Raw genomic sequence first — 16,369 nt, 5'->3', positions numbered from 1 at the left:
AATGTTTCAGTTTCCTCATCAAAATAGACCCCCCCCCCAATAATTATTTCAACTCAAAATGAAAATTCCTTTGACCCAAAAAGAAATATTTCATTTTCCTTTCATGGCCATAATTTTTTTTTAAAATGTTGCTAAATGTGGTTGCTTCAGAAAGAAATATTGAAACATTTTAGGTTTGACAATATTGCACTGGAAAAATGGCACTTCACATTTTATCTCATTTTTTTTTAGCTGATCTTACTAAATCTGACTCCAATTCACAAATAGTTTTATTTGCCCCCACACTGCATAAATTCTTCACCTGAATAATTTCACCAAGCTCTGAACATGAGCACTTACCCAGCAGAGCTGGTCTCACTCTCTCCTGAAGCAGCTCCATGCTGCTTGCTGTGCACCCGCCTTGCAAAGGAGGCCTTAAAAACCAAGCTCATGCCTTAGGAGATCAAGCAGCTCATAGTAGATTTTGTACAAGCAGGGTTTCTGCCAGTTTCCCTTTGTTACCTGCTGTGCAGCATGCTGTGCTCTGGCTGCCTACCACCAGAGCTACTGATGTTTACCAGAGCACCCACTGGGGTAACTAGAAACAATGGCTACAAACTGAAGGAGAGAAAATTTAGATTGGACATCAGGAAAAAATTATTTACAGTGAGAGTTGCCAAAATATGGAATACGCTTCTAAGAGAGGTGGTGTTATCCCCTCCCTTGGAGGTATTTAAGAGGAGATTGGACAAACACGTGGCTGTGGTCATCTGACCCCAGCACTCTTCCCTGCCCAGTGCAGGGGGGTGGACTTGATGTAATAGGTCCCTTCCAACCCTAAAATCTATGAAAATCTATGAAATCTATGAAACAATCTGGACACTGGTGTCAAAAGCAGACCAGCCAAGTTCACTGATGACACCAAACTTTGGGGAAGAGTGTCCACGCTTGAGGACAGGCTGGTGATCCAGGTCAACCTCAATAGGCTTGCAAGGTGGGCAGATGAAAACCTGATGGCAATCAATACAGAGAAATGCAAGGTGCTCCACCTCAGGAATGAAAACCTGCATCACACTTATAGGCTCGGCCATGCTACACTTGCTAGCACCATGACTGAGACTCGGGGGTCATAATTGACCACAAGATTAATATGAGCCACCAATGTGATACTGCAGCTGGCAAAGCAAACAAACTCTGGCTTGCATTTACTGGTGCATCTTGAGCAAGACCCAGGATGTCATTCTCCCGCTGTACTCAGCCTTGTTAAGACCACAGCTGGAGTACTGCATCCAATTCTGGGCTCCACAATTTAGGAAGGATGTGGAGAAGCTTGAAAGAGTCCAGAGGAGAGCCACGTGCATGATCAGAGGGCAAGAGAATAGGCCTTATGAGGAGAGGCTATGAGCTATGGGACTCTTCAGCCTGGAAAAGTGCAGGCTCAGGGGTGATTTGGTGGCAGCCTGTAAGTACATAAGGGGTATGCATCAGGATCTGGGGGGAACGCCTGTTCACCAGAGCACCCCAGGGGATGACAAGGTTCACTGGTCACAAACTCCTGCAAGACCATTTTAGGCTGGGCGTAAGGAAAAAATTATTTGCTGTCTGAGCCCCCAAGGCCTGGAACAGCCCCCCCCCCCCCCCCCCCCCCCCCCGAAGTGGTGCAGGCACCTACTCTGGACGCTTTTTAAAAAAACATTTGGATGCTGATCTTTCTGGGATCCTTCGACCCTAGCTGACTTCCTGCCCCTGGGGCGGGGGGCTGGACCCGATGATCTTACGAGGTCCCTTCCAGCCCTAATGTCTATGAAATCTATGAAATCTTCTCCTCCAGACAGGGCTTCAGCATTTTGGGTGCACTCATAACTGGCTTGCTGAGTCTTTGTTTCCCAACCGTGCTGGACAGTGATTCTGATTCTTTTGATCAACACAGGGTCACACATGGTCTGGCATCACTGCAGTTACCACCCTGGAAAAATCAGTGCCTCAAAGATGGTAAAGGTAAGGGAATGTGCATCAAAACTTGCAGGGGGGCTGATCTCTGGGTCCCGCACCCTCTTTGTTGCTTGTTATTCTCTTCAGTGATGATGAATTTAGATAAACAGATTTTAAAGGCTCCATGTTAAGTTACCCAGACTGGATTACCCAGAACCTACAGTCCTCCGCAACTGCAATGGCAGGATTGCTCCCTTCAGTCTGCATTTGAGATCTTTCTCCATTGCTTGTTTCAGCTGCTGAATTAATTCCTTTTCTGCCTTGGTATTCACATCCTTCAAATGCTGGCTTGCAGAAGGTTATCACACTCATTAAATTAAATAAATTACATTAAATTTCATCTCCCATTTAGTTGCCCATGTAGTCAACCCATGCAAGATAATTCTGTAGTTCCTCACAGTTTGTCCTAGACTTTACCACTTCGAATAATTTAGTGTCAGCCACAAATTTGGCCACCTCACACCTCACTACTCTCCCCCTTTCCAAATCACTTATGAATATGTTAAACAGCACCAATCCCAATATAGATTGGGGGGGGGGGAGGGGAGGCACGTAAACTGAGGTTTACGTCTTTACCTCAACCACAGTCTGCCACTGTCACCCACCACTGCCTGTTTAGCTCTGCTAATCCCACCTTCTAAATTAACCACTTTGAAACCTGAATTACAGTATTTATTTGTGTAGCTCCTTCCCCCAAATACTCAAGTGTGTTGACTTTTCCACAGAATTAAGGTGTCCTCTTTCTATCTAGAGTAGGCACAGATCCCTCTCTTCTAGAGACATAGTTTCACATCATAGCTCATTCAAATCACACTCCATCAACCCAAAATGTCCATAGAAAATACAGCTAAGAATCACTGTTCCTCTGGTGACAGCTAATGGGATGGAGACAGGAATGCAAGAGATGGAGAAGAATGAAGTCTGTAGAAATTCAAGGAAGATGAAAAGACCTGGAGGAGGCTGAGGACAGAGGGGAGACAGCAAGAAGTGATGGCCTGCAAGACCAGCCACACTATTCATCCAGCCCATGAACCTGTTGTGCATCACCCTTCCGGCCTGTGGGGACCGATGAGTTTGACAACTTTGGGTTAGAGCAAGGGTTAAGGAGATAACCTATTGATTAGATCAGGGGATAGAGCAAGCGCAGGCAAATGTAGCTTTTACAGAAAGAAATGCGAAGAACTGTTCAGCAGAAGAATCAGAGAATCATAAAGCATGAAGGGAGCTCCAGGAGCTCATCCAGCCCTCTGAGTGGATGTAATATACACTCTCCCTCTGCCATCCCAGAGGGATGCCCATCCAGCCTCTTCTTAAAAGCCTCTGAAGATTTGATCTAAATCTTTTTTTTGCTGCTGTTTAAACTCATTTCCTCTGCAGCAAGAGAAAACAGTATCTCTCCCATCTTCTGCAAGGTAACCTTCAAATGTCTTCCCTGGATCTCCCTTTCTTCAAACTCAACAAGCCTGGTTCATTCAGCCTTTCTTCTTATGTTCTACTTTCCAAGCCCTTCAGCATCTCTGTTGCTCCTCTCTGGTCCCTCTCCAGTTTCTTTACACCCTTCTCAGAAAGCAGGGCCTGAAGGGGGAGGCAGTGGACTTGGGGTGTGTTTTGTAGGTAGAGGGCTCATCTAGTGCTTAGTTAGGGAGAAGGAAATGGTAAGATGTCTTGGTCAGAGTAAGGGGTTTGTTAGAATTGGGATGAGGAGGGCTGGTTGGAGGTTAGGGGTCTAGCACTATGGCCTCTCTCTCTGTAAAATTGCATGAAATCCTGTAGATGAGGGACTTTCTGTTCTTGGCCTTCATCACTGGGGTGGGATTTGATGGGACTGGTTGCAGTCCTGTCTCTTTGTGATTATGGCCAAGCTGTCCAGCCAGCCAGCACATCCTGTTGCCAGGACCTCATCAGCTGCTGCAACTGGTTTAATAAATCCATTGTAGCCACATCCTATCAGTGGCTCTTGGTAAGGGATATGAGGAATGAAAGCAGGGACCCTTGGGAAATTTCCAGCACAAACATGTATGCCTGCAAGGAGTGTGTTTACCATAAAGCACTAAGTAAAGGTTTCCAGGCTTCATCTATGCTACTGCCTCATGGGCTCAGGTCCAGACCCCTCCTACCCCCTTGGCCCCGACAGGATATGAGCAACACCCATTGACTTCTGCAGAAGTCTGTTACTCACATCCTGCACGCAAGAAAGCCGGGGCACTGCTTGTCTTAAAGGACCTATAGTAGGAGTATGATAACATGCCTTCTTGATAGCTCTGAGCTGATGTTTTTACTGAACTGTCCATAATAACTCTCAAATCACTTTCCTGTGTGGTAAAAGCTTGTGTACATTGTAGTGTAGGTATAGTTTGAGTTATTTTTGCCCATGTGCATCACCTTACACTTATTTAATCTACCATTTAGTTGCCCATGCACTCACCAGTGCAAGATCATCCTGAAGTTCCTCACAGTCTGTCTTGGTCTTTACCACTATGAATAATTTAGTGTCATCCACAAATTTGGTCACCTCACTACTCACCCCCTTTCCAAATCATTTATGAATATGTTAAACAGCACCAATCCACAGTTGGAGTACTGCGTCCAGTTTTGGGTGCAGTACTTCAAGAAGGATGTTGATAAACTCTAGAGGGTCCAGAGGAGGGCCACTCATATGGTTAGGGACTTACAGGATAAGCCCTATGAGAAGAGACTGAGGGACCTGGACCTCTTCAGCCTCCGCAAGCGAAGACTGAGAGGTGATCTTGTGGCTGCCTGTAATTTCATTAGGGGGACGCAGCAAGGGATCAGAGATGCTCTGTTCACCAGGGTGCCTCTTGGGGTAACAAGCAACAAAGGTCACAAACTGACAGAGTGCAGATTTAGGTTAGATATCAGGGAAAACTTCTTCACGGTAAGGGTGGCCAAAATTTGGAACGGGCTCCCAAGGGAGGTGGTGCTCTCCTGTACCTCGGGAGTCTTTAAGAGAAGGCTGGATAGGCACCTGGCTGGGGTCATCTGACCACAGCACTCTTTCCTGCCCAGGCAGGGGGTTGGATCTGATGATCTGTTGAGGTCCCTTCTGACTCAAACATCTGTGAATCCCAAAATAGATCTCTGGGGGGGGGCTCCACTGTTTACTTCTTTCCACCCCCAAAACTGACTATTTATACCCACTTTTTGTTTTCTATCCTTCAAACAACTGCTTATCCATGAGTGAACTGTCTCTAATTCTATGACCACCTAACTTCGTTAGGAGCCTTTGAGGGTGCACCTTGTCAAAGGGTTTTTGGAAGTCCAGATGTATTCTGTCAACTGGACCACCCTGATCCGCCTACTTATTGTAACCTCAAAGAACTCCAGTAGGTTGCTGAAGCATGACTTCTCTCTGACTAAACCATGTTGATTCCTCATCTATGTGCTGAACAAATCTTAATTTTTTTTTTATATCATTTCTTCCAGTTTTTCAGGAACATAAGTTAGACTCACCAGCCTACAGTTGCCTGGGTTCTCTCTAAAGCCCTTTTCAAGTAGGGGAGTTATACTGCAGTTCTCCAGTCCTCTCATACCAACGCTGCTTTCAGTGATAGGTTGCAGATTACAGTTAGGAGTTTGGCAATTTCCAGTCTGAATTATTTCAGGATCCTAGGGTGAATGCCATCAGCTCCTGGGAATTAGCTACTGTTTAGTTTATCAATTTCCTCTACAACTTCATCTATTTGGAACCTCTATTTGGGTCAGGTCCACTGACTTGTCCCTAGAGAGGATTCGATTTGGTGAGGGAATCTCCCTAACATCTTCCACGGTGAAGACAGATACAAAGAATGCATTTTGATTCTTGGCAATGGCCCCTGTCATCCTTTAGCACTCACGCTGATCATCCAAAGGCCCAACTGACTCTGTGGCCAGTCTGAGTTCTAATGTACTTAAAGACATTTTTGTTACTTTTTATGTCTCTTGCAAATTTCTTCTCAAAACTTCTCAAAGCAAGGCCAAAACCAATCAGTACAAATCAGAACTAAAGACTGGGGCAGCATACAGCTGGTTGGTGATCCCAGGAGGACTGACTACAGTCACTGTGATGGAAAGAATCGGAAAATGTTTCCTGAATCTTTACGTGTGACATTCTGCAAAGGTTCTTCCTTGAGCTTTGAGAAACAGGAACTAGGTTTTCACCCAGGAGTTAGTCAGAAAAATCATAAATACAAAGAAACTGGCTGCAGGCAAAAAGTTACAGCAGAGGCAGTATCAGGCCAGATGGTGGCATAAAATGGCTGCTTCCAATAAAATTGCATTAGCACTAGAAAGCACATGAGGGATACGGATACCCAATGTGTTAACTTTGGCAGCCTTTATAACCAGGAATCAAGCCAATAACCAGGCCAATAAAGCTATTGAAAAGCAGAACAAACTGCTTTGGCTTCACCAGCTGCCTGCCCTGGATGCCTGTTTTTCCAGTAGGACAATGTGGGTGTGGATTGACATTTTCTACACACATTTGCACCAATATACATGACCATGGATGGTGTAGGACACTGATCAAGTGGGTCTGGTCCTGGTCACAAATAATGGAAGCTTGCCTTCAACTCAGCTACTTAGGCTGAACTGGAAAAATCTTGATTCTCTCCCAGAGAGCAGCTTTGCTGGCCACAAAGGGGCAGTGTTTGTTAGGGCATAAAACCATGCTACCTCAATGAAAACTGCCCTAGACACAGGCATGGGGAGGCCTAATCATTTCCTTAAGTTCAAAAAGTGCACAGGAAAGAATGAGACACCCCAAAATTTGCACTGAGACCATGTTGTGCCCTGTTGTTCCCAGGATTTGCAGTTGTGCCCCAGGCCTGAAGAAAGAAGCAGAAAAGACTTTGAGAGACTGTAAGTGCTCTGCCCCATGGCAGCCCCTGGCCTGGTCTTACTATGACCTACCTAGGGCCACATATCTGAATACATGTAACACATATATATTGCATCAAAGGTCCCACTGAAGCAAGGCTAAGCACTACAGCAAATGGCAGACAAGACAGTGATGTGATGAGTATCATGTCTGGCCACCTTTGTCCCCCCACTCTAAAAGACCAGCTCTTCATTCACCATTGGGTAAACTGGAAGTTGTCCTTGACAGAAATCTAGAGCAGGGTTTGAACCTTTAGAGTTGTAGCAAGACATGGTACTCTCTCTGCTACCACACCCAGTAGGGATGGATATTGTATAGGAAGATGATAATTGGGCATGAGAATCTGGATCCCCAGCTCATCTCCAAAAAGTGAGGTGTTCAGTTTGGCTTGGTTCACTGAGAAGCCATGCTCTCCCTGTGACATCCAGATCCAAGCTCAGGTCTAGACTGCGAACCCCCTTTACCCTGAATTCGGGGCTGGGCAGTGGCAATGATCCACTCTGAGCCCACCTCAAGAGGACTGTGCTGGTGCCAGAGGTCTCCTTTCTTGCTGGCTCTTGCCAGCTATGTATGAACCAAGACGGACACTTAAGCACAAGCCTGGTCACCCTTTGAGAAAGGTGTGAGGTAGTCCAACTATATGATGCTACTGAGAGGTTAGGTAAAACCTATGGCTCCGCCCAGGCCCTGCCAGAGCTCCTCTTTCACCCATTAACTACTGCCAGCCACGCACCTGACCCTGTGAGAGGTTTCTGTGTCAGGATGTTCTTGAGGCTAAGGGACCTATGGCTCTCTGAACTATGTTCATGTGTGTACAGTGCTGCGGGCTGGAACTGGGAAGGTCAGCAGCAGCAGGACCTCTGAATTGTAAGGCAGCCTGAACTCCCAGGCCCAGCTCTACCAGAGCTGTACCATGGCATTTGTGGGGAGCAAGCCACAGCATCATAGCAGGAGAGCAAGTTGTGATCTCCTACCCTGGTGTTCTCTGTATGGCTGAGAAAAGGCTATAGTCCTCTTCACTCCCACTCCCCAGGCTTGCAGGCTCATATGTGCCCTGCCTGAAAAGCCTTTCCCTATGCCCCCAAGAAGCCAGTGGTACCCACTTTTGACCTGCTGTATGTCAGTACACTAGGGCCCTTCCCCCCACCAGCAGTCTGGGGATGCTCATCTGCTGGCCTCACTTCACACCTGGCCCCCAAGCACCTGTGGCCTCACACATTTTCCTGTTCAGCATGGGCTTCCTGCTGGGGCCCTTTCTCCATACCCACTTCCACCTGCCTGGGAACCAAGAGCTGCCCCTTGGAGGAAGGGGAGGGTCTGCATGCAGGCTGGTGCCTTCCTCACCAGCTGCTTCTAAGGGAGCAGATGGGGAGATTGTACTGAAAAGTCTGACACACATGAATCACTGGAGTTTTTCATCACTCCCTGCTCTCCTATCCTTCTGAGCCAGCCTTTTCTCCTGCTCCCCACGTTACTTCTCCCCACAGCACAACTCTCTGCCACTTTCTTGGGGTTCCTCTTGCCAGAACCAGCTATACCTGCCAACAGCACAAGCAGGCCTGCCCTGACTCAGGGGCCCCTCCAGGTCCCAAGCTTGCCCACAGCAGTAGCAAGAGATCATGGAAGGGGAGAAGATATTCACGCCCCACCTCCCCTGCTGGCAACTTAGGGTCTTGATCATTTAGGGGCTTGCCTCAGTCTAGGAGTCTCTCTCCCACACCCACTTTTTCTCACCTGCCCTCACTCCCCCTGCTCCCCAGACTCTCTGCCCCAGCTCCTACAAAACACTGTCAACCCCCTCCCAGCCCGTCTGGAGCTCCACATCCCAACCTTCATTTCATGCCAATGGGTCTCCCCCTGCCCTCATCATACAGATGCTCTAAATCTCTTTTACTTCTATTCCCCAGTGGTTGGCTTTCCACCTTCTCTCCACATCTCCTCCTCTAGGGTCATCCATCTTCCTACTCCCACCCTTTACTCCTACTCCCTTTTCTGCCTTGGTTCCCTTCAGGACTTGTAACACTACGTGAAAAATGCCAGAGGAAGGGTGTGAGAACACAGATCAGGAGGCTCAGTATGCACAAGATGCCGTAACATCAGAGCTAAATCTCTCATCTCATTTCTTTTATCCCCTATACCTCCCAGTTCTGCCCATTGGTTCATTTATCCCAGGGGACTGGTAGGGAAAAAGCCCCATGGCACAGAGACCTGGGCTCGTGGGTGAATATGACTCCAAGGATTCCCTCGCTCCTGCCCTCTCAGGGTTCCTGTACCCTGGGCTCTGTGAATGCTGTGTGCTGTTGCTGTGGGGGCTATTCCCAATGCTGAATGGGAAAATGGCATGCTGCTGTTTTACCTTAGGTACCAACTTGTGTGGTGTGGTGCCACCAGATGGTCAGAAGGGAGCACTACATGGGTGTGTTCCTCCCTGTTTTAAAAAGGTGCAGAGCACTGTGGTAGGACTCCCAGTGGGGTCTTCGCAAGAAAGCCCCTCCAGCACCACTCTCTATTTACAGAAGAGGCTGCCCTAACTGTCTTATTGACATGAGTGTAGACAAGCATGCATGGATGCGCTTACTTGGCAGCAAACACATCTTTGCTTCAAATATACTGAAACCTTTTTCAATTCCCAAATGTGTTTCTGGTCATTCAGATACCCTCGCTAGCTTGCTTCTGCGGCCATTGCCTGGTGGCAAGTGAGACTCAGGGAGCATCCAAACCCCAAGCCTCTGGGCTTGGGCCTGCACGTACGATGCCTGCCAATGGATTTGGAAGTATCTGAAGCCCCAGGCTGAAAAGTCTGGGGCAGAGGATACTTGCTAGTTGCAGTGCCACATATGATGTTTGAACAATTGAGTTTTGTTCAGTCAAAAGGATTTGAAACTCATCTGGCTAATTTGACCTGGAACACAAAAGATCCCCCCCCCCGAAAAATCTGTCTTATAGCCAAGTGGGGTCATTAGCCTCTTCCCACTGAGACACAGATCAGTTTGTGGCTCTGCTCCCAACTCTGCTGTTTGTCCAACAGTGAGGCCATGAGATGAGCACAATAGCTCAGATGAAGTCACAGATGAGCTGCCATAGAGGAAGATAGCTTCCCAGTCCTGTGATTTACTGCTTCTGGGTCATACCACCCTCCACTGCACCCTCATCCCATTTGAAACACCTCTTCTTTACTGCATGCATGTTCTCTGTGCAGGTATTTTTCAGCACCTTTGCTTTCCAGCTTTTAGGTCAATGTTTCTCAACTCGTGGGTCACAATCCAAAAATGGGTCGCAAAAATATATGAAAGGATTGTGAACAAACTTAAAAAATGGATCATATTTTGCATACTTAAAAAAAAATTGATGCTGCTTATGCTTCACCATATGTTAATGCTGTCCATACTGATAAACAGGGATCTGGGTTTTCCATTTGCTGCTGAAAAATATGGACTTTCACCTTTAAAAGAGAAAATATATAGGAAACTACAGGTTTCCTTTTGTAGGCTGGCAGAGTTCCAGCCTGCAAGGGGCTGCTTGGGGCTGGGGGAGCAGAAGGAAGGAGATCAGGCAGAGGGTGCCACATTCACATGCATGCATGCACCTGGCAGCCAGTCAGCATGGAGAGAGCAGTTCCCCACATGTAAGTCTATGGGGCAGGGAGGGGGCATAGATGACCCATTGGGGAGGCACAGGCAACACATCAGAGGGGCATGTGCCCTTCCAGATTTGTGCACCCACAGTGGGCATGGGGCTGCCTCCATGGCCCAGCGGTCAGGGCCCAGCAGACAAGATGCAGTGCAGGAGGGCAGAGTGGGGCAGCAATGAGACTTGTTGCTGTTGCTGCCGCCACCTCCAGGACTCCCATGCCAGCAGTGTCGCCAACAGTGCGAGGAGTAATGGATGGGGTGGGGAGGGGTACACTGCCCTCACCTCCTCCCACCACCAGTCACTTGCATGCCAGGCTGTGGCTCTACCCCATTACCGTGGCCCAGCTGCTGCCACCATTCCTCTCAGGCCACAGCTCTACCCTACCCCAGAGACGAGGGGAAGCAGCAGGCAGTGCGGGCAGCAGCAAAGAGCAAGCCATGGCAGTGGTGTAGAGGAGCAAATGGCTGGTAGTGAAAGGAGGTGAGGGCAGCCTGGCCCCACTCCACTCCCCTCTCTGTTTCTCCTTGCGCTGCTGCTGGCGCAACTGGTGTGGGGGTCCTGGTGGTGGCAGCAGCAATGAGTCTTGCTGTCACACACCTCCCTCCCACACTGGGTCTTGCCCACTGGGCCATGGAGGCAACTCCTGCCCATGCCAATCTGGCCAGGCTGCAGCCTCCTGCCTGCTGTGGGTGCACAAATAGGGGGGGCACATGTTCCCCCATGCCCCACACACCCCCTCCCTACCCCACACACACATCCCCTGCCCTACACGCTGGTGGAATGGGGCTGGGAGCAGGAGGCAGTGGGTCAGGAGCAAGGGGAACGAGCAGGGCAAGTAGGGTGGGGAGTTGTAGGTTGGGAGTGAGGGGCACCAGCAGGGTCAGGGGGCTGTTTTCTACTTACACTCTTTACAGAGTCAGGACTGGCCATTGTTGTTTACCACTGGGTCCTGGTCCAAAAAAGGTTGAGAGCCACTGTTTTAGATCCTTTTCCCTCACTCCCAGTTGGGCCTAGCTATAAATAATTAGCTCTCCCCCACAACCCAATAGTCTTGAGCGTACCTGTGCAAAGGTATGGGTCGCCTCTCTAAAGTAACTCTGCAAAAATGACCCGACCTCTCCCTAGCTTCATCATCATCATTCACACTGCTTCCCTAAGCACACTCGAGCCAGAACTGCAAGCTATGACAACAAACGTGTTTTTGCACAGATTGCTTTTTTCCCCTCCTGTTTGACCTGCACAACCAACACAGCTGGGAGAGATAGATCTAAGAGTCTAGAGACAGTCTACCTAGGCATTATATGGGCAAGGTCATGATTATTCTATTATTCTAACCAGTGGCACCTCTCCATACTCCTTAAAGACATCAATTGCCTTGTGGGGTTGTTATTAATAGGGAGAAGGCTCCACCCTTGGGTTGCTTCTAATAAGGAAAATGCTCAAACATCAGGCCTGTCTCCATTTACAAAATTGTATTGAGTTGGAAAATTGTGTTGGGATGAACTGAATTAGCAAAGGTGGTGCAGCACCTGGTGTCTTTTGACCTACACCAAATTCAGACTTGGGGTCAGCCTCTTAACAGCAAACTCAATCCTCCACTCTTGTGTTCCTGCCTGGTGCTTGCTTGTTAGCTGGTGGGTAAAAAAATCCACCACCCCTTTTAACTGAAAAGTAGAACACAAATGGTGGAAAAACCAGGCATGTGGGGTTTCTTGTGATGCTGTTTGTACTCTCCCTTGGCCACAGAGAGCTGCATGTTAAATCCTTTTTGTTGCTCTCCCAGAGATCCCAGCTGGTCGGTACCTTTGTTCGTGGAGTGCGCTGCGCATGGAACACAATGTTCTTTGTGCCCTCTCACTGCAGCTGGGCCCCCTTTGCCCTCTGCTCCAAGACGTCAGATTTCTGCAGATGCAGCCCAGTGCTTTTGCCAAGCTACAGCCAGCATTCCCTATATCAGTGTGGGCAGGTCATTTGGCCTCCCTTGTGCCACTGTTTCCCCACCTGCAAAAGGAGAATGATCCTTATCTCTGTAAATAGCTTCTGAGCTGTGGATAGCCAGCAGTTCTACAAGTGCAAGGAGGAAATACTATTGTTTAGGCAAACATGCAATTTTTATTTGCAAGTGTGCATCTGCTTAGCTGCCCACTCCCACCCTAGGTTGTTTGTTTGCTTTTTTAGCATCCCTGGTTTCTAGATGTCTCCCTGTCTTTGAGTATTGGTTTCTGGGACTGTTCTTTTCTAGCTGCAACACCAGCTGGTGACTGTCTTAGCTGAATCTGCTCCTCACCCCCCAGTCCCTAGTCTTTCTAGATCCCTTTGCATTATTGCTTTGTTCTCCCCAGTATTTGCACTACCCTCCCACTACTGTATCATCTGTGAATTCCACTGCTCCAGAATCCTGATTCTTCTGTGTATGCTGCATCCAAAATCACAGGGCCTTTTGTGTTGTTGTGGTGGTTTTCAATTAGTAACACTTGCAGGGAGAGAAAGACTCAAAAAATGCTCTGATGATTCAACCCCAGGGCTTGGAGATTTGTCCCTTTGATATCAGGCTCCTTGATCAGAGCCCAGCTATGTTATCTGCCTTTGTCTCCAGAGACTTAATTCCTGGCACATTTGGTTTGGCGGAATCCCAGATACCTGAGCTGATCGCTGAAACAGGAGATGGAGCCTCACATGCCACACTCTTGTGTCACTCCTAAATATGTGAAGGCATTTGGGGGGATTTGCTCCTCCAGGGCATGTTAACCTTGAGGAAACACCTGTCTGCAGCAAATTTGAGGAACTGGAGACCCATCCCCACCCCTATCATTCCTCCACCTGCCCTGACAAGAGGCTACCTGTTCCCCTGTATCTTAGGACCCTCCAGAAGTTCACCACCAGGACTCTATGTTCCCCTCTGCTGAGCTCCTTCATCCTTTGCTCCCAACTGAATTGCATACCAGATGCTCCTGGTTCCACCCACCCCTCAGCCAACAAGTGCAAGTTCCTTATCAGATAATCTTGTGTCTGCATCCAGCAGCCAGGAAGTGGGGCAGTTGGAGATCATAGGTCAGAAGAAAGTAGGGCTGGAAAGGGCCTCACATGTTATCTAGTTCAGCCCCTGCTTAAGGCAGGATCACCCCTGACTAAAATATTCCCAGCCAAGTGTCTGTCCAACCTGCTCTGAAAGTGTCTAAGGATGGAGATGCCACAATTTCTCTAGGTAGCCTGTTCCAGTGCCTCACCACCCTCATAGTCAGAAAGTTCTTCCAAATCTCCAACCTACATTTCCCCTGCTACAGCTTGAGGCCATTGCTCCTAGTCCTGTCCCCCATGGCCACAGAGAAAAGCCCATCTCCATCCTCCTCAGGAATTTGAAGACTGTTATCAAATCCTCCCCTCAGTCTTTTTTTCTTTAAGCTAAGTGACCCTACTTCTTTCAGCCTTTCCTCATAAGTCTTGTCTCCCAAGCCCCTGGACTCTTTCCAAACTGTCCACATCCTTTTTGAAATGTGAGGCCCAAAACTAGATACAGTATTCCAGGTGAGACCTCATCGGTGCTGTAAAGAGGGGAAGCATTACTTCCCTTGATTTGCAGGTGACACTCCTGTTAATACAGCTCAGTATGCTGTTAGGTTTTTTTTATGGTGGAGAGCATCTAGTAGTGGGGAGATGGAGAGTGTTTGAGGGAACAAGCTGAGACATTCAGGTGCAGTGGTCAAAATCATAGCATAGACATGCATAGCAGTGGATTAGTTGGATGAAGTGATCAGAGAGTAGTTCTGGAAGCAGGAATGTAGGTTGGCATGATGAACAGGAGCACTACAGCTCACTGAATTGGGCTGAGCAGAGATCTTGAGACTGAAGAAACTGGATCAGGGAGTTAGGTTTTGCAGAGGGTATATATATGAAGGTATAGGAATAGTGTCACGTGCTATGGAGTTATGTCATGCTCATTTCAAGTGAATAAGAGGGCCCAGCAAGTCAAAAGTGTTAGCATGACCCTCACTGCACAGTACTAAATAGCTAAAGTGGTTTGGGATCCTGCACACAGACACCCTGCAACTCTGACAACTAAAACATTGCATGAGCTTTTATTAAAGATAGAGAAAAGGAAAGGAAAAGAATGAACATATTTTTTTAAATTAAAATCTTAGGTAAGCTTTCATTTTTAATAAGTCTTTTGCTCCATTTCCATTTGGTTGGAGAGAATTTTTATGCAGAAGACAACCTTTTTGACAGTCTCTTTTATGGTGTTAAAGATGGTAATAAATGTCCATTTTGGGAAATGAGCTATAGTTCGTTGAAATAGGCTCAGGCTGTCATTGTTGCTGCTGGTTATTAAAGCCGGATCCTGCTTCATATGGGTCACTTTCTCTGGCCTGATCATTATCAGGATGTCTCTTGGAACCAGGACAGCAAAGGCTCAGAGGTTATCACAGTGGATCCCAGAGAAGAAATGTGGCACTAGGAAGAGGAAGAATCCATGATGACAGCTGCCACTCCTTTCCATCTACCGGGCCTCCTGGCCTCAATATGCAGCTGGGGACCCCAGCAAAGTAAGGGCCCCAAAGTAAGTGTGGAAGAGTCCATCTTCTGAATATTTTATTCACACACTAGAGTTAATTTCTTATACTTGAATGTTGTTGCACTGATTTTCAGTCCCTTATTTATCACATTGACCAGACAGAATCTTAAACAGGCTCTTGGTAATATCATCAAACATTTTATTTGGCTTAGTGAGTCTAAGGGTGTCAATACTCTGGGTTGGATCCAGATTGTGGGGCTCCTCGCAGGCCAGATCTACAGGGCAAGTGGCAACTGCAGCAGGGCCACTGGCTGTGGTGATGACAGAGGCAATGTTGGCATGGCTCCCTCCTTTCATCAACAAAATCCTCCGAGTATTGTTGGTCTTTGTATTACTCTTGCAAAACAGAAACCTTATTGCATAAAGGAAAAGTTCTTCACTGTATTTTAAAGTATATTACATATACAAGTGGTTACTTAGAGACATTTTTGGCTCTTCCATAATTTTTTTACCCAAATGCATTGCGCATTATTAAAAAAAGAAGCAGCAGGTTTTCTCCTTAGAGCGTCACGTTTGCATCCACAGCCATCTGCAACCCTTGCAATGGTAAGTAAGTAATAATATGCAGGCATTTTGTTTGCTTGGCCAGGGCTGCCCTGACTCACCTGCTTGCTGCCAATGCCTGTGAGGACAGGGAGGCCTCTGTGGCAATGGAAATTCTCAGATGGATTGAGCACTACACTAGTACCATGTCATGTCAACAACTCTGACAGCAAAAAAAAAAATTGCCAAGACAGAACCAAGAAAATCAACATTCGGGGGAAAAAATTCTGCTACCTTGACTTTGAAGTGAGGAGGTTTATAGTCAATGAAGTAGCACTGCCTGCAAGTCAACACATTGTATTTGTATTGCTTTTGTTTTTTATGCCTTTCCATTAAACCTCTAATGGGCCGTGGAACCAATCCCCAAGCTATAAACCTTTAAACAAACAAACAAACAAACAAAATAAATAAATAAATAAAACAAAACAATGGTTTTAACAAAATTAAAAATTAAGCAGAGACACAATTATTAAACCCCTTCTTATTTATAAAGCAGGAGCAATTTGCTTTACTTACTCAACCCAAAACACCTACATGCTCAAGGATTTTTGTTTCTTATACCCACTTGAAAAACAATTGCTTGTTTGTTGGGGTCACCAGATATCAAGTCTCACTGCATGACCAGAAGGGTATTTGAAAGCAATGCCTTAACCACCCTGAGACTGCTACTGGAAGGTTGTGGCAAACTATGAAGTGTCCATGAGCTGTGCCCATGATTTTCCCACCCTGAGGTTGCTGGGAAGAGAGGTAGTTACATTAGCCATGTTAGTCTGAAG

Source organism: Alligator mississippiensis, chromosome 4 (genome assembly GCF_030867095.1).
Source record: "Alligator mississippiensis isolate rAllMis1 chromosome 4, rAllMis1, whole genome shotgun sequence".
NCBI classification, from domain to species: domain Eukaryota; kingdom Metazoa; phylum Chordata; order Crocodylia; family Alligatoridae; genus Alligator; species Alligator mississippiensis.
Note: the sequence above shows the minus strand (reverse complement) of the source record.